Source organism: Protopterus annectens, chromosome 14.part0 (genome assembly GCF_019279795.1).
Source record: "Protopterus annectens isolate FY-2018-M chromosome 14.part0, PAN1.0, whole genome shotgun sequence".
Classification (NCBI taxonomy): Eukaryota; Metazoa; Chordata; order Ceratodontiformes; family Protopteridae; genus Protopterus; species Protopterus annectens.
The window spans coordinates 1,029,016,646-1,029,041,564 of NC_056748.1; positions in this window are offsets into that span (position 1 = coordinate 1,029,016,646).

The window sequence follows — 24,919 nt, forward strand, 5'->3', positions numbered from 1 at the left end:
CACCAACTAGTGAAACCGACACCTCCTGTCCTGCCTCGCATACAACTTCCAACATCCTGCAAACCTTCCCTATTGCTCCCCCACCAATCATTCCAATGGCCTACTATACAGTCACAATGCCCCCCCCCCACCTACCTACCCCTATTCTCTTCTACTCTACCACACAGGTATGGCATAACCAAACCTAACCTGAATACCTGAGTGTAACGTATCCAGAACTGTTAAAATGGAATCCCACTTCACCTTAATCTGACCTCTGTCAACAGTCATACCTGACATGTAAACCTGACCTACCGACATGTTAATGTGAACTAAGCATGAAAAATGTGATACGTAGCTATGGTAAGTCTATTACTCTCTATGAATGTGTACACCTCTGTAGTACATGTAATGTGTAGCTGGGGTTTACTGTGGAACTCCACTACCTCTCAACCTCTTAGAATAAGAAATCTGGACAAAGCCATGAAAAAAGTGGTACAAATAGGGACAATTTTAAATATTGCTCTTACAAACTTAGAAAGTTGATAGAATAACAGGTTTTGCATTAGCATGTATTTTCTGGAGGGAAAAAAAGTCTAAAACTCAAATGTCTGTTATTATTTCCTAACTTCAATCTTTAATGATTTGCCACTAATTTGCCAGAAAGCTACAATTTTATTAAAAATGGACCAACAATATAAGGCAAAAATCTGGACATTCTGCAAAAATCTGTACAGTTGGGAGATATGAGTCCACTTCCCGCGCTACTGCTGACAATGGGGAAGCATTCAGTCAGATTGTCCCGGACAACAAATGTGAACTAAATACATGAATTAGCGTGGGGGTATGCGGCAGCAGGCAGGCTTATGCATGTTTTGGCAGTGTTAAGCAATGCCCACACCGGTTAAGCAATGTGGAGGCCACCCAGGGTAAGATGCCATAACCAGAGGTCAGCAAGGCTGAGCCTCACGCACACCAGCGCATACCCCCCTACACTTCCTTCACAGTGCCTTAGGCACTCAACAGCTCTCGATGTGCCCAGTAACAACATAATCAGCACTCCCAGGTTCCAACCCCCCACCCTGCACACTATAGTCTAAGTGAGTTGCCACAAAGGCATGGCAGACCGACATTCAGCTGCTGTTATCACAAACATATCATCTAGCAAAATCATTCAACAGTATAGGAAATGTATGTAAGTATTAAGATCAATACCAGCAAATGTGTGCACAGTGCTCAATCACAGTATTCTGAGCAGTCTATGTGTATCAATGAACAGTGCCTGTCCACACATACTCTGAGAACAGTAGTCTTGCACAATACTGAAGAGAGGAATTAAAAACGGTGCACGGCGTGTGGGCGTGCGTCATGCACAGAATGTCATACCTGGGGCGTTGGATCCACGGAATCGGAAGATGAGGCTGGCCCGGTGTGTGAGCAAACAGCTGACCTCAAACCCCTGGGAGGATGCTACCAGTGGGAGAAACAGTGTAGACCAGCAAAGTCTACTTGTGACACAACAACAGGTCGGTCCCTGGTGGGACGAACCAAACTTTGTGGGTCACATGGAAGTTTCCACCAGTATTGGCGGAGGATCAAGGGATGGCTCGAAAGTACATGGATTAAATGGATGAAGAGCCTGCAGAGGCTTGGGTCGAGACAGTATAATGGAGGAGCACCAACACGTGCAGGGAGGGAAATGTGTGGAGGTGTGGTATGGCTGGGCTAACAACTGGAGAATTTATAGATGCTGTGTACAGTGAGCTCGGGAGCAAGGAGAAGGAAACATGGGTAGTACATTATGCTAGGAATATGCAAATGAAGCAGAACAGCAATAGTTTAGTGAGTAGAGCACCCGACCAATGAGCAGTCGTTCCAGGTTTGGGTCCCAATGTAGCACAGTCTATTTTACATGCTATAACCAATATTTTAGCTGCAAAGCCCACTAAATAGCTGATATACATGAACTGGAGTACTGCAAATAATGTACATGTGACATATCTGTGTCAGACGGAATGAGGCACTAGTAAGCAGGTGTAAGCTCAAATAGGCAATAGTAGGCGTATGTACACACTAGTAAGCATGCATACGGCCGTACAACTGCTTTAGAGTGCCGTAATCACTCTGTATCCCACGGGCCTTTGTCAGGCCGGCAACAAAATAAACAGCCATGTATGTCACAAACCCAGGACCCCATACACCATAGTCCCAGTAGCTATCCACCAAGCCATGACAGACATACAGAAGAATGGGGTAGTAGTAAACATGTCCTCACCATAGTTAACCAAAATGAACCTGTGAAAGGCATCCGAATGCAGTCATATGTGCCATAACTGACTACAGAACATACATATGTGAACTGGAGTACAGCAATAAGTCCAGATGTGAGGTGTTAATGTAATAAAGTGTAGAAGTTCCCAGAACCCCAGACAGTGTCCATACACATGTGTCGAGGATACATAACACATATATAACAAGTGGCGAAGGGGAAATCAATGCCAAAAGGTGATTATCATGCAAATCTAATAATACGTACCACTAAGTGTAGCACAGAACTGGCTCCCAAACTACTGGCAGGATACTACCAGTGGGAGAGACAGTGTCACCCTGATAAGTCTACTCTTAAACAAACGCATGTCCGTCCCTGGTGGGACGACCCCAAACATCTGCCAAAAAGAGTCCTCGGTAACATGCCATGCCTAAAATACAAGCACAGACGGTCACGTATGTAAGTGGACTACATGTGTGTGAAGCCTGAAGATCCATGGGTTGAGACAACATATGTGAAGAATCCAGAGAACTGGATAGTGGGAAATGTGTAGTGGTGTGGTTAGATTAGGCTGGAACCTGTAGGAAGGATGACTGATGTGGAAGGGGAATGGGGGGGGAATGTTGGGTACAACATTATGGACTGAGGCATGCTGTGGTTGGATGAACCCGTTCTAATGGGACCGGCTTGTGGATGTCAGTGGGAAAGGAGGGGGGGGGGGACACAGGGAAGGTACTGTGACATACCATTTCCCATGCCAGACCACGTTATGGGTAATATGTATGTTGCATAACCATGGAATTACATATATACATGAACTGGAGTACTGCAGCCACGAAATAACACACATATATATATATATATATATATATATATATATATATATATATATATATATATATATCTACACAGGAGTACTGCAGGAAATGCACATGTGAGGTGTCGGTATCAGAATGCATACAGCAGTAGTTAGGTTAAGCAGCAATAAGCTGTTGTAATATGTCAGCACTAGCATGCGTGTTTACGTTCCCATGCTCAGCAACTCTGATGCAAACGATCTGTAGGCATATGTAACTGGAGGTCTGTGTTTGAGTGACAGTGAGCACTGCGTACACAAAGTAAGCAATGTCAGGGCTAACCTGGTGTAACTGGCTGTTACCTGCAGTTGGCAATGCATACCGTCACACAAACAAGCTCACGACTGCTTACAAGTGCCTTAATCACCCTGCATCCCACTGGCCTTTTTCAACCCTGCAACATAATTGACAGCCACTGCATGTCCCGAACCCAGGACCCTGCATACTACAAACATAGTGAAGTAACACTGCACCATGCCGGATATACAGACATCCCATGTATACCCAGATATATCATGCAGCACAGACAGTCTGCCTATGTGGAATTGTACTAATAGCACAACACTCAACCTCTTATTGCAAGCATTGTGGACACAGTGTGACAAAAGTGGGGTACATATCTGGACACGTGAAATATTGTACATATACATGTAAAACGTTGCTAGTTTAACAGTGATCTGTTGTAATACATATAATCTGAACAACATGATGTCTGCAACTGTAATGTATCGGCATTCCTGATTGACCACATGCTTGACATCATCCACGTCAATCAGGCAGATGAATGTGGGGCAGGCCAGTATTGTGAGCTACTTATGCATGGACATATGGACAGTCATAGATCTGTATATGTAGTGGGATACACAGGTACATATAAATGTCAGACTCACACATACATCCTATCACAGCAATGGTATGTAGGTGGGTGGATATGTATGTCCACATATATTTACATATGAATATAGATATATGTATGGATATATGGATAGATTTGTGAATTGCAGCACCAGATAGGATTAACAACTGAGACCTCCACCACAAGATAACTGACCTTATGCACGGTAGATGGGGGTGGGGGCTCAGATGAGGGTAACCTGGTGATGACTGCTATGTTCCCCCCACCAGAGCCATAACAGATATGCAGTGCAATTCAGTATCCAGCACATGCAGTTCTGGACCCCAGGACCCTCTGCAACACAGCTACAACGGTCTAACAGTAGGCCACTACAGCTGTAGAAAGTCAGGGCAATAACCGTAACATATCAACCAGTCCAGTCATGCAACTGTATAGAGAATGTATACCATCATCTAGATGTATCTGTGTGTAAATATATTACTATCTACACTGCTACAATGTATCTGTATATGTATATATATATATATATATATATATATATATATATATATACATATATATGTATATATGTGTGTACAGCTTTCTAACACTACATACATATATATCACTATATATGGACATATATATCACTATATACGGACATATATACATGCTGATGGCTACATCGACACATATAAGTGTCTACATCTATATGTCTACATATACACAGCACGTTACATATGTGTATGCAGATATACAGGTATATACAGACATAGTTACATACATGTCAGCGGATATATATATCTATATCAGTACATATGGCCATACATTTGTAGAGAGCAATGGCAGAATAACAAACACACATATGTCCACATGCACCGTTACTGGGGTTGAGAGGCCCCACACACTATACATCATATACATACAGGCATCCGCCCCACGGCCATACACATCCACCCCACAATACACTACCTAGTGTTATGGATACTATAACCAGGACCTGACACGACATGGGCACAGGAAGTTAAGAGTAATACATCCCACCTGTATTATGTCAGGCTGGTATTGTTGACATATGCAGTACAGTCCGCCTCCCATAGGTAATGTAAATTGTGGTAGCCAGCAACATCCCCAAGATACAGATACACAGACACAGATATGAAGATACATACATACATATGTATATATATATATATATATATATATATATATATATATATATATATATATGTGTGTGTGTGTGTATATATATATATATATATATATATATATATATACATATATATGGGTATACATGTGACTACACATACACGCAGATATATGTACAGTAGGATACATATGTAGTCAGTGCACACAATATGGAACAGCCACTATGCCTACAGCTAACTCTTGAACAACCGGACACTGTATGGGCCACCCATACAAGTGACGTCCGTCGCCTGCAACATATACCCCCAGAAGAGGTCATTGGGAAAACTCCACACACAGGTATGTGGAAATGGAATACCTTTCATTGTGTACCATGACAGTTTTACATGACATGTCATATAGCTGTTCAGACAGTGACATCCATATAAACAGAGGAATGCAACCGTGAAACGTTTATACTAATGCAGTAGTCAGGAAAGGTTCACAACCATCGCTGTCCAGGCCAAGTCCTTAGATTTGTACAGTAGAGAGGACTGACTAGGCCACAGGATACCAAATGATCAACAATGTGTAATGCAGGTGTATAGTTCAGCAGCCGCTATCTACACTCTGTACAACAGCAGTGGGAGATAAGGATGTCATGTGACCACATGGGTTGTAACTGTAGGCTTGCAGTCACTGAATATATGTATGTGATGTACATATAGGTGAAGTATACAGCACTTTACATCCACATACCTTATGGCAGCTCACCCCTGATACCCCCACATATATAACAGGCAAGATCATTTATGGTGTCCCCCAGACTTAAGAATACAGGGCCATATAACACTGTTACATACACTGGCCTCTGGAGTGCATATGAGCATGCATGTATTGTGTAGGTAACGCCCACACATATATGGCCCCATCCCCACCATATGTGTGGGGATACAACAGACATGGACTGATGGCAGCAGTGGAAATGTGATATACTCACAGCCCACTATGGAATATCCCCCCACAGCATGTCATATGTGCAAAGCTTGATATGTAGGTCATGTACTGATAGCACTCAACACACATACTGCCAGTGGGATATCAGGCACAGGACCTGTGTGGTGGACTGACAACACATGTTAGGCACACCTCTGGCCACCAAGAAGATAGGCCCACAGTTGAGGGATATGCAGACAGACTGTATTCCAAGGTAAAGTAGTATGTACACACACACCCTGTAACACCAGTACTACACAAAGCATAACACTGCTCTAATCACACTCTGTCTGTAGTTCCTGAACCCCCTACACATATGTAGCTGCCCTGAGTGTGCCGGTTCCCCTGTAGAAGTTAACGCTACCTGCTGTTTGTAACACTGATGCCAACACACACGTAGGACTGTACAAACATCCACAGACTTTCCAGGTTATGTCATCAAATATAACCCCTACTGTACATAATATGTGGGGTGGTCTGATATCTCACTGGCATGTCAGTGGATATGATGACACTAATTATGGTGTACAGCAAATACGCACCACGTCATGCACAACATATGTACACAGGTTGGCAGAGTTGTAGCTGGCAGAATATACACAGAGCCACTAATGACATGTTGCTGTGATAACTTCATACATTTACTGTTGTAACAGGGTTTGTGGCAGCATTTGTCCTATGAGGAATAAGATGCCAGTAACTGTCATGGCTTTCACCATCTACAGACTGCAATCCTCACACTACCGTCTGCAGTCCACAGATAGATGCTTTGTAGATAACACATGGAACCAACAGCACAACACACTGCCCTGTCTGCAGATGACCCTGCAGATGGGGATTCCACATAAACATGGAAATGACATGGCAGGTATGGAGACATGTAGGAAAGACTGATCCATACACACACTGTTAAACCAACAGTACACCACATGCAGTATAGCAGCACTTACAGTCTGTAGGTAGGTCAGGCACATCCCCCTCCTGTGTGTTGCCCTGTTTCCACAGTGTATGTTGTAGAAGTTAAATCCCCAATCCATCGCATATGCTAGTTGCCAACTAGTGGATCTAGTTCGTGCTCACAGTGAATGACAAGGGCCAACACCAACATGATGTTCCTAGATATCGGAGTGTGTTTCCATGCAATTGGCTATGGGACTATTACCACAGCTGTTATACATGCAATCAGCTAGGGGAGGGCTGCGATTCATGCAGAGGCCATCAGCTGATCACGAGCATCACTTAAAATACATATGCTGCTGCATAAGCAAAGCTGGTGTAGGTCTCAACATCCACCAGAGAGGGAGTGGGAGAGGCAGACAGAGGCAAAGACATGTCAGGGAGGGGTGGTGGAGTAAAACTGCAGCTTATTTGTGACACACACCTAGCAGCAGAGGGTATCAAACCCCTGACAACTATGTACTGCGTCCACAGTTTGATGCAGTTATTGGATGTGCCACATGGGTTACCTGTTGTGAAGCCCTCAGAACATATCTGTGATGGTGCGCAACATCTGCAACCGGGATACGGTAGCTATATGGTAGGTGACGTATACGTGCCTGTCAGCATGAACAGGTGCCAGCGTCTACACAGCCACACTCTCACAGGGACATGCACACATCAACACACTTGGCAGGGCCAGGGGTACAGCACATCTGTAGTGGGATTGCCACAACACATCACTGTGCAGGTACAACATGCACCACATGGGTCATATGGAGGTGGTATGGGCAAAGGGTATGAGGAGGTGTCTGACATCTGTCAGCATGCCCCTATATGCACATAGTGAGTGTGGCTGTGAACATATGCACCACGCAACACACAGACAAACATACAGGGTGCCAATGCTGACACGCATGGGTGCATGTCTGCACGGGTGTGTGGTGGTTGACTGTGGCAGCAGGCTGTACAAGGGTAGGCGATGGGTATACCTTGGCATCAGACCACATGACCATGGTCAGCATTGTGTCCCAGGGCTGTGGTCTTTGCTCTTGCCCACACAGGTGGGTATTGTATACCCCATCCACTCACCTGGGTGACTATTGTGTGTGGCCCATGCTGTGCATCACTTGCCATGTATGTGTTCCTTACCCCATGACATAGATGGTGTCTGGGATGTGAACACCTCCCACATGCATGTACAGTGACATGTGGATCTGTACCTGGAGTGTCTGGCTCATGTTGTGCACACAGATTTCCATCATATGTGCCAGTCTTGCCCCCTGTGGCAGGGACCGGTAATGGGCATCAGGTTTACCTGCACCTACCTTGATGGCATGCTGACAGCATTCCCTGGTGTCAGTGGCAACGGTTCATACAGGGCATGCTGTCAGGCATGGTATGTCCATTGTGGGACACGTGATGGCACCACAGGTGGAGCAGGTGTCCATTGGGGAACATGGGGGAGGTGCACTGTCAGCATGTACGTGCATATTGGCCAGATGGACAGGGGACATGCCCTCTAGCCCACTGCTATCACTCCATAGTTACTATCAGTGGCCAATATGCAGTGTACTACCCACATATTGGCTGTTGCCTAGGCATGTGTGTGCATATGTGACATGTGTTGAGAGTGTACTCTGGGTAATACTGGGGTTGCTAAATGTGATTGCCTGGCCTTGATGTCACATGTATGGGTATGGCTTTGCACCCCAGCCTCTCAGCTATTTCCCATCTGTTACCCCTGTACGGTGGACAGTGCTATATATTAGGGCCGCCATATAAGACGTATGCAAAACCCACTCCACATTGGCCACAGGCTCACAATCACCTGTACACAGGATATGAGATACACACACACACACACACACATACCTGTCATGTCTGGGAGTAGAACCCCTACCTAACTAGTTTATTACACCTCAGCAGTATGCAGTTATAGTATGTGCCATGCACATTACTGATGTACTCCTTCCCCAAGGGTGTATTCCACAATGACTGACATCAGTAGGATTGCCAAAGTAGGCCATTTGAAATGTAGTGCGGGTGACTACCCTAAAATGCGTTGCTCCCAACACAGACAGTGAGACACACACAAAATATCCATGAATGACACGTGTGGGTATAAAACCCCTCACAGAGGTCTATACCACACTGCAGCATGGAGCTGTTATAGGACGCACCACAGGGATTATTAGGGAACTCCTTCCCCACAGCTGTATTTCACAAAGAGTGACATCAGCTGGATTGCCAAAGTGTGGGCCATGTGAAATGTAATGCATGTGACTAGCCTACAATGCATTGCTCCGTATACAGACATGGACACACACAAAACGTCTGGACTGCCATGGGTGGGGACGGAACCCTGCCACAGTTCTAAATCACACTCCAGTGGTACGCAGTTACAGGATGCACCACGGAGATTACTGGGATACAACCTTCTCGGAGGTGTATTTCTGGGTGGGTGACATCAGCAGCCTTGCCAAAGTCGAGTATAGGCATTGTAATTTGTGTGGCTACACAAAAATGCATTGCTCTCTACACAGACAGACAGACAGACAGACACACACACACACACACACACACACACACACACACACACACACACACACACACACACTTGCCAAGTCTGGGGTTAGAAGACCTACCTAGCTACTTTATCACTCTACAGCAGTACGCAGTTACGGAATGCACTACGGAGATTACTGTGCTGCAACCTTCCCAGAGGTGTATTTCTGGGTGGGTGACATCAGCAGCCTTGTCAAAGTCGAGTATAGGCATTGTAATTCATGTGGCTAAACAAAAATGCATTGCTCTCTACACAGAGACAGACAGAAAGACACACACACTAACACACACACACACACACACACACACACACTTGCCACGTCTGTGGTTAGAATGCCTACCTAACTACTTTATCACTGTACAGGAGTATGCAGTTACAGGACGTGCTATGGAGATTACTGGGCTAATTCCTGTGGCTAAACAAAAATGCATTGCTCTCTACACAGAAACAGACAGACACACACACACACACTAACACACACACTTGCCACGTCTGGGGTTAGAACACCTACCCAGCTACTTTATCACTCTACAGCAGTATGCAGTTATGGGACACACTATGTAGATTACTGGGCTACAACCTTCCCGGAGGTGTATTTCTGTGTGGGTGACATCAGCAGCCTTGCCAAAGTTGAGTGTGGGAGTTGTACGCAGTGTGGCTACCATAAAATGCATTTTTCTCTATGCAGACAGACATGCACACTAACACACACACACACTTGCTACGTCAGGGGTTAGAACACCTACCTATCTACTTTATCATACTATAGCAGTACACAGTTATGGGATGTGCTACGGAGATTACTGGGCTACACTTTTCCCAAGGGAGTATTCCAACGTGGTAGACCTCAGTGGGTTTGTCATAGTAGGGCTATGGGGAAGGCAGTGTGTGTGCCTGGGCCATAACCCATTCATCTAGAGGTTGACACACCACATGCGGGCACAAGCAGGGTTATATTCCACAGGTACATGTATACAGCTGCTAGATGACTACTTCCTTGTACAGTCATGTTGCACAGCTAGCACGCCCACCACATAGTCCGTAATGCTGACAGTTACCGACGGCTAATGTCTACAGTGAGTGACATCTGAGCATCATGTGGTTGTAGTCATTTGGATGTGTGCTGGGTGGGACAAGCCTCATAATTGTTGGCTCCTTGTTACAGTCACTCTCTCCCACACATCTAGGTACATGTACATTTGGCATATTCTAGCCCTAACACCCTAGCCCAAAGGTTCCTGGAATTCATAAATTTAAATGCAGTGGAACAGCTAGTCACCTCTCCCACAAGGGGAGATAATATACTAGACCTGATCATCACAAACATGGGGACAAAGTGCTTCACATCGAAAATATACCCCTCACTAGTGAGATCTGACCACAAACTAATCACCCTGGATATACATATCCCACCTCCACCCCCAACACAAAAGACTACAGTGAAAAACTTCTCAAAAGCCGACTTTACACTTCTTAAGACTGAGATGGTATCCTTTAAGCCCACTGGGCCAGTGGAAACCACATCCCACAATGCTGAATCCTTTACAAATGCTTTCTATGGACATCTCCAAGAATGCATGGATCATGCAATCCCAAATAAAACCAAGACCCTCTCCACCAAGGGCAGGCGTCCTGTCTGGTGGACCCCAGCCATAAACAAATTGTATAACAAAAGAAGGAAGCTACTGCACGTCAGAGCAAAATCCCATAAAGAGAAGGCATCTCTGATCAGCACTAGTAGAAAGCTACGTTCTCTCATAAAAACATCCAAGGCCAACTTTGAGAGAAAAATCGCTATGGACACTAAAGATAACCACAAGGCCTTCTTCTGCTATGTTAGAAACCTGGGAAACCCTCAGATATGCTCAGAGTTAGTTCACAATGACAAAAAATACACTGAACCCACAGATATTGCCAACATTCTGGCAGACAGGTTCAGTACAAATTTCTCCCCTCCCTCACCCCCAAAAGAGGAAATACTTATCCCAGCTGAATGTAACCTCCCTGTCATCTCAGATGTCCAGGTGAGAACCGCCCTCAGCAAAGCTAAAAACACAGCATCAATGGGACCTTACAGTATCCCAGGTTGCGTGCTACGTGAACTCCAAGAGGAGCTAAACCCACACATAAAAATGCTATTTAACCTTAGCCTTACTACAGGATATGTACCTGAACACTGGTGTACAGCAACAGTGGTCCCACTCCACAAAGGATGCACCTCTACAGACCCTGGTAACTACCGCCCCATAAGCTTAACCAGCCAGGTCTGCAAAGCTATGGAAAGAATCATTATGGAACTCATAAACAGAGACATTGGGGACCTACAGACACTTGATCCCACCCAGTTCGGCTTTGTAAAGGGCAGATCCTGCCTTTTGAACCTGGTTGACTTTTTCGAAACAGTCACTAGAACCATTGATGAGGGCAAAGCAGTCCATACAGCCTACCTGGACTTGGCTAAAGCTTTCGACACAATACCCCACTCAGGCATCATAGATAAGCTCAACAGCTTAAATGTAAATCCATATGTCACAAGATGGGTTGCAAACTGGCTAAAGAATAGAACCCATAAAGTCAAAATCGCTGGAGCCATGTCAGACTCAAAGCCAGTCACAAGTGGTGTCCCACAGGGCTCTGTCCTGGGACCCCTCTTGTTCGGCATTTATTTCTCAGATGTGAAAGCAAACATGGGAGGGTTGTGGCTGACAAAGTTTGCAGATGTCTGCAAACTAGGCGCCATAGTCGATACACCAGCTGACACATACATCCTACAGAAAGGCCTCACTGAAATGGACAACTGGTGCCGGAGTCATGGCCTTAAACTAAATGCCAAAAAATGCATAGTCATCCCCTTTGGGAAAAACAAAGTACCCACAAATTATCACATAGACAGTAACCCACTGAGTACGGAAAAAGTAATCAGATACTTGGGGACCCAAGTCAATAGTGACCTCTCATTTGACACCCACATTGCCAAAGTGGTTAGAAAGACTTTCTACCTTGCCCACCTTATCATGAAGGGATTCGCATCCAGATCAAAGGAGGTCATTGTACCCCTATACTCCTCCCTTATCAGGCCCATGATTGAGTACAATGCCCCATTTAGTATGTACCTCACCTGGCACTTGCAACAGCTGGAGAGACCCCAAAAGTACCTCACCAAGAGGATCAAGGGTCTCCAACATATGTCATATGCTGCCAGACTAAAGAAACTCCAGCTCTATTCAGTAGCATACCGTCTATGCAGAGGTGATCTGTGCCTGACGTACAAGGCGCCATGTCCAGTCAGGAATTGATGGACATGCTCCACCTCAAAAAATCCAAATCCATCAGAACCACGAGAGCTAAAGATTTAAACCTCAGCACAAATATGAATAGGACATGCTGGAGGGACAGATTCATAACTCGGAGGCTTCCCATACTCTGGAACAGAATCCCAATTCATGTTAGGCAGAGCCTCTCACTGACTCTCTTCAAGAGAAATCTTGACGAGTGGATGGGAGATCGTAGGTTTACCCCGGGGGTCATCTCTGTGTCACTACTAGACAGAGGCACAGTAAACTAATCCTATTATGTAGGAGGGTCTTCACTGTGTCACTACTAGAGGCACAGTATTCTAAATCTATTCTGTACACTTTTGTACCATTACATGGGGTGGCGAAAGCCGCATCACTATGGCTAGGCTTATAAATGCCCCAGGGCAGATATCCTAGTACTAAACTATGAAACTATATTATAGTGTATTGTCCTTGGGTATATGCATGTATTCCTATCCACTGTGTGTCCAAAGCATGGGTGTGCATACTGAGGGGTGTATGCACTAACATCTGTGACTGCCAGATTTGCCTGGTCCACTGTTGTTTGCTGACATAGGCTTCTTTTGTTTACGTGTGTGAGCATACCCAGTATGACCTTTCAGTATGTTGTTGACTGACATTGCCTTCATTTCTCTAAGCGTGTGAGCATGCCCAGTATGCCCTTCTGTATAGAATGTGTGGATCAATACTAGGTGTAGTTTGTACTCCAGTGCAGACCTTTGTATTGTACACCTACAGGTAGCGAGGTGTTTCTGCTGGGTATCCGGCATTCATTTGGCAATATGGGGACAAACTGTGCAGGTGATTGTGTCTGTGCTGCTTCAGCCACATGGTATCACTGTTAGCAGAGATATTCAGACATGTGTACTGTTATACAGAGTGATGTTTTCTGTCTCCATGTACTGCCAGGTGGACATTCTTGCTCACAGTGCTGTCTTGGGGGACAAGGGTGACTGCAGCTGTGTCCGGTATTGTGGGCAGACACCTACGTATTCATGGTAAGTTATGCCATTCTGGAGGGGGAGCTGCAGACACCTGCTGCTGGGTCTGTGTATCTGGTTCAGCACCTTGGTAGAGTGCTGGTGGGGATCCCATACTTGTACACCCATTGACAAGACAGTCTGGGCTTATCTTGCTGTGGCAATGCCTCACAGCTGTACAGATTCGCAGAGGTTGCCCAAAGGCAGGGGCCATGGGTCAGGACATTAACCCTATTGTGGTGTATGGGCAGGTGTGTAGCCACCCATTTATGTCTTTGCAGCCAGGGATAGTGTGGGCACACAGCTTGGTGTCAGACCCTGCACATTCCATGCTGCCCATGCACCCACCCCACCACTGTTATTCTAACCTCTTCCAGACATTATGCATGCATTCTCTGATACTTTCCCTAGGGGTATCACCCCATCACAGGTGTGTGTTAATGTTGGTCCACAGTTCATGCAGTGGGACATGGTGGACATGTTACTGTGGTTTATCCACATGGCCTTGCATATGGCTTATGTGGAGTGTGTTATGTTATTTGGGTGTCCATGATCTCACATGCATTGGCAGCACATGTGAGACACAGGCCTTTGGCAAACACATGTGGGGCATTAGATGTTGCTGCAGCAACATGTGGTAGGCCGTTGCATTCTGTCAGGCCTACAGTCACAGACCGCCAGACAGTATATTCCCCTGGGGTGACAGGGTAGGTGTGATAGGTGTTCATGCATATCAGTCTTGGTCAGGTGGTGTGGATGCTGGCAGGGTGCTACGTACAGCTAGATACACACCTGCATGGGACACCTGCACTGCATGCTGAATTCTTCCACTATTGCCATGTACAGGAGGGGTCATACTGTACCCTTTCCCCACAGCAGGGATATGGCCAGAGAGGTACCTGTGGGTGGTGTATGCATGGGCTGGGTGCATGTGTGCTATGGACAGTACTTGCATCTGACACACACATATGCATGGGGCATTCCTGGTATGCAGGCATGTGCAGGTACACCAGCTGTTTCCCAATACATCAGTCCTACCTCCTTTGTGATCTGCAGATGTTCGGCTGGACATCACTGGTATCCCCTACTACAGGACCAGTTGCTGTGATGCATACCTGTATGTACAATTCCAAGGGTGTCTCCATTTCACAGTGATACAATGTATACTGTATCTGGGGTACTTTCCCCTGTGTACTGCTTGTATATCTAGCCCGACAGCCATGCCATGTCAGTCTTTCAGACGGTGACACATATTACCACCATACATTTACATTGGCTTATTGCTAGCAGGTGGTATGCTGGTGGGGATTGTCCTTGGCACTACAATTGTGTGGGGTTGTCCCTGTCATCAGCAATACTGGGCTATGGCCACCAGGTCTTACCACGACATGCATACTTACTGACCACTGTCACACAATATGAAACACACTCCATCCTACCACACACAGACCTGCATATTGTGGACATGCTACAACCTATTCTGCTACATTGGGCACCTCTGGGCATCTCTGCTCCACTCATATTATACCTACTCATGCATGTTACTACATTTCTATGCAGGATTGGGGGGATACCTGACTGTTACTACCTTTCTATGCTGGAGTGGGGGTAGGGGCACACCTGACTGTTTCTATGTGTCTTCATGGGGGGGGGGGGCACACCTGACTGTCATTACATTGCTATGTAGGATGGGGGGTGCACAAGTGACACTTGTACACATTTGCTATGATTGTACTGGTATGTCGTGTACTCCATTTCATTCTGTATTGCTAACTATCATGCTGTCTAGAGGCATACCAGTGTACTACAGATCATGGCTTTGGGTGCCCTACATATTGTCTGACGTCCCACCCTTCAGAACTGGCATCCCACTGCCTGCCTTGCTCTGTCTGTGTAAGCCTGGGGGTGAGGTTAACCCTAGCCATGATTCTGGGGCCATGGCACAGGCCCTGTTTGGGTTTGTGTCCACCTGTCCTGCTGGCTGTGACTGTTGTTGGCTGTGTGAACCATTCTGACTGGCATGTGCAGGTCATATGGACACACATTTTGCACAACACATTTCCTGCAGTTACTTCTCTCTTCTTGTGTAGTACTGGCTACTATGGTGACTCCTGTATGTGTTACACATGTCAGGGTGCTACTATGGGTGTCTACTGCCTGCTGTCATAGCATTCAGTCACCCAATTCCCTTGCATGCTCACATCCATACCATAGCTACAGGTGACAACGCATTCTACTCCATTTGGCAACTGGTAATTTGATTGACTTACCTTGTGGGTGTGCCAGGCTTGCAGATGGTACTGGACGACTGCCTATGTCAGATGCACATGGTACACTCCCTATACATGGTTGAACACAGGTGGTGTAATGTTTGGCATCCCTTGTACTGTATGTGCGAGTCAGAGAGAGGTGAAATTCCCTGGGACCCTACTATGCCAGTGAATGTGCTATGCATTGCCTCTTTGCCAAGGCCAGGGAGCACTGGGCACACCTCCTTCTGCCTACTGGGGCAGGCTCAGGTTCTTCCTCCTCTGGGTCACTCTGTGCCTGTGCAGGCCTTGGCATTGGTGGGGGGCTGTGTCGCCCTGCCCCATGCTGTTTCTGCAGGATCATATTGTGTAGCATCGCACATACCATAACAATTTGGGTACATGTAGTTGGTGAATACTACAGGGCTCCACCGGATGTGTCCAGACATTGGAACCGTGACCTGAGCATCCCAAACACACACTCTATTATGTGTCTGGCCTGTGCATGTGCCTCATTATGGCATTGTTGTTCAAATGTGTGTGTATTTCTGATGGGTGTCATCAGCCACGGCTCCAGTGTGTACCCAGCATCTCCCAATAGGTGTCCATAGGGGATGTCCCCATTGGCAAATCTCTGGTACAGCTGCATCAGATACCATATGTGGGAATCGTCATAGCTTTCAGGGCAGCCAGAACACACATTCATTATAATGCCCTGGGCATCACATACGACTTGGCAGTTGATGAACAGGATGCCTACATGGCCCTACCCTGCTCACCGGGTGGAGCTTTGATGTGTATGTGTGTGCAGTCTATAGCATCCACTACCCCAGGGTATTCTGCTATTTGGTGGAAGAGACGCATATTGCTGGTCAACACCTCACGGGTGCTGAGGAAATATACATGCTCACTGGCATGTGCTGCCATGGCATCCAGGAACTAGTAGAATACTCTGGATGCTGATGCCTGTGAGACCCCCATGTTCTCCCCAGTTGTGCTTTGGAAGGTACCTGTGGCTAGTATACCTAGGCCTACATATACCTTGGTATCCACTGGGATGGGTTACCCTCAGTCGGTTTGGTGTGTCAGGTGTGGCCGGCACAGCTCAACTTCTTGCTGTAGGAGGTCTCTGTCCATCCTATAGTGCTCCATTATCTCCAGCTCATGTAGCCCCTGGTAGGTTACCCTGGGTCTGTACACTCTTCTCCGTCTCCTCACTGTGGGTTGTTCAGCAGCATGCACATCCTCACCACCCTCAGCCTCTTGCACATGTTGTTCTATGTTGCCTGCTGCAGCCCTTCTCATTTTCTAGGTTTGTTTGTTAAAATTTCCCTGCTTGTATACACTGGTGGTGTAGAGTGTGGAAAAAAACAGTGGGGAAGGTGTTTGCTTAGTTTATAGTAGTGTTCTGGGCTGCTGCCTGTATAATTGGCTGCTTCTGATACGTTTCACCTGACAGATATGCTAATTCTCCTTGAATACCTTCCTACTGCTGATTTCCGTTCCCATTGCCCTTCTGTTTGGGCCCGGGGCCGCGCCGAGCAAACAGAGTACTCAGATGTGCACACTGTTGCTGTTTCCTGGTTTAACTTCTTTTTTCTTCCTATAACACCTGGTGCATGGTGCGCACACCTGCTTACACTTTGTAAAGAGTGCTAGGCAGGTTTTGACACACCCCCTAGCATTGCTGTGCTGAGCTAGGACCATACCTGAGTCACAGGGCTGCAATTTGCTTACAGTATGCCTGACACACCCACCCATGATGTCAACTGCCTCCTAGTCTTGCACTCAGCTATTCATACTCTTACACTGTTGGGACCTGCCTCACATGCTAGGGAAATCTGGGATTCACTATCCTTCCCCTCATTTGCATAGGATTGCCTGCTAATGCATAGTTACATATGTCACACTGTGCCTCCCCCCTTAGCAATCACTATTCACTGGCCAGTTGTCTTGTGCCTGCCATTGCCTTGCATGGCAGAATACTGGCTTTAGTTAGACTGCTTTTTTTAGGTTTATTTTCTTGTTTCCCCACCATTCCCGTTTGTGCCCCGCTGCCCTATGCTTCGACAGCCGTGCTCAGCGGACATATAATAAACGTTGTGTTTTGTACATTTTCATTGTTTGCAGTGCCAATGGCCTTATACTTGGCCATTGACATGCTTCCTCAATGATATGCATCCTTTATTTGGGGCTGTCATGTCCCCGTTTTGGATTTTGTTGATCGGTACTCGGTTACTAACCGAGTACATTTCTGCATATTACACTAGTCCTTCACGCCCCGATTCCAGCTTCCTGGATGGCAGATTTATGTAATTTGCATGGTTTTCACCTGCAAATGGGATCATTTGCATATGGGGGCTGGGAACGTGCAGCACTAGTGCTAGAGTGATCACGCACGTCAAATGGGCACTTACGTGGATCGCTCGGCCGCCATATTGGCAAAATTACCTCTTACACTAATCATTCACACCATGCAAGCTTTTGAGAATCCAGGGGTTTATCTTAAAGGTGATTGGTTTTAGTGACGGGTGTGCTTCAGTGCTTAGCCTGGATTGGATAATGACTTCCTGCTTGTACGCGAGTTTTATTTTAAAATTGCAGAAGATTCTGATTTAATGGTCTGAGGAAGCTACTAATAGTAGTGAAAGCGCTTACCACTGTTTTTTTATGTATAATAAACTATTTAATTTTGCCTTTTCCTCCAGAGGTGGTTGGACTGTTAGTTTTTTCATTGTAAATTTTTGTTAAAGACTGACGAATTACTGATTTCACAAACTTTCATTTTACAGCGGGGACCAGTTCCTGTGACAGCTGTCTTTCAAGTCCGTCATGTGTTATACCCTTTTCCCCACCATTTCCTTCTCTGCCTCACATTTCTTGCAGCTGCTGTCAGTCCGCCTTTCCCTTGTCATTTGTCTTTTTGTAGTCCTTCCGTTTATCTACTGATCACATTGTACATTCTTAGCTTACCCTCTTCTTCTTTTCTCCTCTCTTAATGTCTGTGCATTATGTTCCTTAGGCTTTTCTCATATCCTCAAGCCCCTTTACTGCCCCGTGACTATTTGGAAACTGTTGTATGTGCAATTATTCTTACTTCCCTTACCCTGCATACCTGCAGGAACTGACTACCACATTCCCCCATGGGGCAGAACCTGTGACTAGTACAGTGGGTGAATGACCTCACTGTGTTGTGATTTTACTCTCCAAGTCCCAACCCCAGACATGTTGAGGTTTCTGCCTAATGTATCATATGGCATTATGTGAGAAAACCTAGTCTTTAATGAGAAGATCCTTTTCATCTTTTTTTAATTTACTTGGACCAATCGTCTTAGCAAATACATTTTATCTTTATGTGCCCTTCCAAAGTGTTGACATTAATTCCTAGCTAGTATTGTAGACAGCTCTGTAGCATTAAGATATTAGCCCTAACTCTGTCTCTTATGATCTAAGTTTGCCTAGTACTCCACACATTGGAGGAATCCCATAGCAAAGAATGTATTGTTACTATTATGGTAGAAGCCCAGAATTTCCAGACAGAAGATATACAAAACATTAAGAGAGAAATTAGAGGAAATTAAAATACTTCCACAAGAAAAACTGTCAAAAACTGCAAATAAAAAGTTGTGTTCATTAATATAACAGATTTATGAAAAACATTATATAGACCAAGAAACCTCAGGACATTTGGAAAAAGAAGCAACTGAAGAAATGCAAAAATATAAAGAAGAAAATCTAGAGACTTTGAAAAGGTATAAAAAAGAAATATGGACATAGGAAAGAAAGAGAGATCTGATATGGTGCAATATTTATGCAAAGGAGAAAGCTAAATTAATCGGTACAAAAAAGGCAGCCTCGAAGATATTTGAAGATGAATACAGGCAAAGTCATCCAGATACAGAAAATTTCACAACACAAAAAATAAGATCACAGAGAGGAACACAGAAGAAAAGATTAGTAAAGCAGAAGTTAAATAGAAGATGAAGTTATGGAATACCTGTGATTTGAAGGATTTAGTGTAGAAAGTCAAACACAGGTTATATCACAGCATGACGAAACAACAAGTTCCCCAAGTAAGGAGAAACAGGAAGAGCAGTAGACATCTGAAGAAGAAATATGGACATGGAAAGAAAAAGAGATTTAATATGGTGCAATAGTTCTGCAAAGGAGAAAGCAAAACATACAGTACAAACAGTGCAGCACCAACGGTATTTGAAGAGAAATACAGGCAAAGGCATCCGAACATGGACAATTTTACAATACAAAAAATAAGAAAACAAAGAGGAAAAGTAGAAAAGAGGATTAGTCATGGAGAAGTTAAAGAAACAGAAACTGAGGTTATGGAGTACCTGCGAAGTGAAGGATTCAGTGTAGAAATCTAACTCTGATAGATAACATCACAGCATGATAGAGCAATGGATCCCCAAATTAAGGAGAAACCAGTGCAGCAGGAAACATCTGATCAGTTGCCCTATGAAAATACTTTGGAGCCTTCCATAGGAAACCAGTATAAATGTTCAGTTGGAGTTGCACAGCAAGAGAAGGAACAGGAAACTGTGGCAACTCTGACACAGTCAATGTTGTGGAGTAATAGGCCAGTGAGTTCCCATATGAAAGAGCAACAAATGACTAAGGATGAAACTGAAGAGAATGTGGTACAGTAAGATGCTCTGGAACTTTCTATAGAATGCCTGCAGTAAATGGATTGTGCCCACAGTTTAGAAGAAAATGATCTAAAAGAAAAGTTTCATTATTTAATAGAGATGGACAGACATATTAAGATCAATAAAAGAAATAGACTATAGAAAGTCAATAAATCTTCAAAAATTAGAAGTTTGATAAAACTAATGAACACCATAGGACTGTTCACAGAGAGTCATGCAATATAACAGAAGTAAATAGGATATATTATTATGCAGCTAAATTGATAAGAGATAAAATATAAACCAGGAACCAATGCTCACCGACAAAAACCAATGGAAGAGAAAGCACCCAGCCGAAGTAGAGGTGCTAGACCATAAAATACTCCACAATGAAGAACGATAATCCAAGGCCAATAAACGCTCCAATAAAAAAGTTTTATTGACAAACTGACAGAAAGATACTTGCGTCGACCTAGGTTTCGTCCGTCTCCATGGACTTCTTCAGAACACAAGTACATACAAAATCTAGCCGCTTAAATACCCTTAATTGCCAAGTTAAAAAACTAATTAACCAATCAATGACATAATTAAATAACATAAATAATAAAAACATTTTTAAAGTGAAACCAAAATTAAAAATGACAACATGTAACAACATTATGTTTCATCCATCAATAAAGTAAAAACATTTTATATGTGATGCTAACATTGTGTACTGATGTAAACATGAACTCTATATATATATATATTAAATATGTTAAAAAAACCCTCAATAGTTGCCTAATACCATGCCATGTATTTTATGGTCTAGCACCTCTACTTCGGCTGGGTGCTTTCTCTTCCATTGGTTTTTGATAAGAGATAAAGTCTTACCACAAAAACAGGGTAGTAAGGGAAATGAAGGGGAGAACTCGAATGCCATCATAGAAGTATTAAACAGAGAGAAAACTATAACGCATTTAAGACAAGAAGTGTCACTGTTAGAAGAGTATAGAAGAGGGAATAGATCAACAAAAATACTCAGAAAGATAGATGTGATAAAAGCAATATGCAGTATCAGAACAGATCAGGATCTACCATGCACTATCTCAAATAATAAACTAAAAATATCGGCACAGGCAGAAAAACATAGAAGATATTCAGATAAATATAAAGGGAAAGTAAAAAATAAGCAATTTATTGATGACCCAAAAAGTTTTATATAGAGATATCACAATGAATACGTGTGCTGGACTTTTAAGTTCATGAACATTTTCTTAATTTATTTTGGAATATGAAGCTGTATGAATGTTTGTTTTGTTAATGCACATGGAGAGCCTTTCTTATGTGATTTTTAAGACAGATCTCTAATTATGTAAGAATACAGCTCCACTGTTTTTGAACCATAGTGTCTGCATGAGCCAAAGGTCTCTTTTTTAATTGTTTTTATTAATTATGATGTTTTGTATTACTGTATGCCTGCTGTCTTGTTTGGCTTTAAATAGTTGATTGCTTTTCTGTAGTTAGATCTGATGAAATGGTCGTTGTACTGTGAAAGCACTCACCTTTTTCTGTTAAATATGGTATACTGTTTTCACGGGTCTATATTAGCAAATCAAAAAACCCTTTAACCGAATGCCTAAACGTCGACACCTATAACGCGAACCACACAAATCCTGAATGCACTAAACAGCAAAAAATAAAATAACGAACTGTCATAGTTGGCCAACCCCAACACCCGCTACATACTACCCACCCAACAAAATAAACCACATACATACACTAACCAAACCCTACTTCTAACCTAAAGTAAAGCACCAACACCCTACTTCTAACCCTACACTAAACCCCACATACACAGCTAACTATGCACTATCCTTAACCCCTCCCTAACCCTAAGGTCCGTAACTACCGCACACTTCCCCTACAGACATACACCCAAAACAAATAAATAATAAAAATACATACAGCTAAATAAAACCCTACTTCTAACACTACACTAAATCTTACATACATTACCTATCTATTAACTTACCTTAACCCACATCCTAACCCTAAAGTCCTATCTATCGCACACTTACCTTACGGCGCTATACCACAGACGGGCCAACCATTGCACTTCGACATTTCCATTTTTGCTGTTTTGGATGTTCAGCGTTTCCATACATCGTGCAATACGTGTCGCTCTTTCCGTATTCGCAATTACGGTCTTGCGCTCTGCTAATAGGAACCCGTTTTCACCAGGTTCTGGATAGATACATTTTATTTTGAAAGTTGTCATGTAGCCGTGTTAATTGCCGTGTTAGTTGCTAGCTCTCATTTTTATAAGAAATAAGGGCAATGTGGAAGTAGGATACCCAGACAGTTCCATTACTAGTAGGAGCAACTTATCTTATAAAAATAATTTACAGTTGTACTTAGATATGTTATGGATACATGTAACTCCATACGAGCTGCAGGAGGAGTCTTTACTGGACATATTAGGGGCACTGTGAAGAGCACTTCTGGCTAACATCAAAGATTGAAACAATAGCAATTTCATGAACTTTAATCATACTTTTGATTTAGGAATGGAGTCTATTCCCATCATGATATTAGAAACCCAAAAAACTTGAAGAAATTAAAAAAGAAAACAAAGAATAAAAGTGAGTAAACAATGCTGTTATTCCTGGGGGACAGAATTGGCAAAGTTCTGACAAAAGAATACTGTTTGGGGGTCTGAGAAATGCACCGAATTGCACAAGGACTCAGGGTTGTTAGTATATCCACGGAATGCTCCACCCCAGATAAACCTTTGGAAGTCTGTGGAAGTCCACACTGGAGCTGCTTCAATGTAGTGGTTATTTCATAATATCAGCTGATGAATGTGTGCATGTTAGCATCATTCAGGAAAAAAGGGACAAAAAGGACCCTCCTAACATGTTGGGCGACGGCTGCATGTCTTGGCATCTGCCTTTCCTTCCTACTATTCTTGAGTGCTGCTGTAGAGAGGAATAAATCAATCCGTTATTTATTTCAGCCTGACAGTTGTAAGAAGATGGATGGATGGTGTGAGAGTGGAGCAAAATGTAGGTACAGCGTACCATTCACCCTGCAGATTACGCTGAGTCTCACAGGCGATGGAGGCCTCCATCTGTGGCTAATAATTCACCAGTCTTTGTACTGTCATTAAATGTGCCAGCCCTGCTCTCTGTCCTCAGTATGGTATCTGTCACAAATACTTCAAAAAGTCTGGTTATAATGGCTGATGACGCTAACTAATTTATTTATTTAAGCACTGCTTTCTACTTGTTAGTCATTTTCATAGTTCCAGTATGATTTGAAGTCCCAGACTCTTCACCTTTGGTTCCCTCACCAGCCTTGTGAGGAACAATGCTGTAGTCCAGGCACTGTATGATAGCATGATTCTCTCATTCATTAATAGTGGTGATCCAGTCATAAAGCTGCATCAAGCTGGACTGCTAGATCTTTTTTCAGGACACTGACCATTTTAGTAAGTAGAGCTGGCATTAAAGAAGTCCACAAATGTGTCCACAGAGATTTAGTCAACAAACCTCTCTGCAATAGAACTGAGACTAATATGCATACAATTACATGACTCCTTGCAGAGCTCACTTTGTTTTTTTCCGTATGGATGAGATCCTCTACTCCAGCACCACCATTCCAGTTTTTGAAGAGAGACTAAACTGCAGTTTAGTCAGTGGTTGACCAAGCACTATTTGAAAGTATTTTGCTTTCTGAACGGGCAACTTGTATATACCCTGTGGCTCAATTACCTAAAATGTCCAAATCTACCTGGGAACTTCACCACTGGCCATGTTCTCAGCTCCCCATCTGATGTTGTCTATCTTTATCCTATATTTAAGACTCAGGACTCTGGTTTCCTTTTTTTGTTTTAAATATAGAGATTTTACTATTCCGTGTCTCAACTCTTAAACTTCATAATCTATCTTAACCCTTGTATATATACTTATTTCTTATACTTGGTTATATAATATGTAATGGTTGTGATTTTGTATTATTTTACATGGCTACTGCCTGTAATTTTATGATTTGTTAAGATAAGAATACTTTTTTTTTAATGTCTTGTGTCCTGGGTTGTGCATGAAAAGGGTCTGTCTTTGGACCCACCCACCTATCTGGTTATGAAATAATTAAATAAATAAATGAAATAAACAGAGG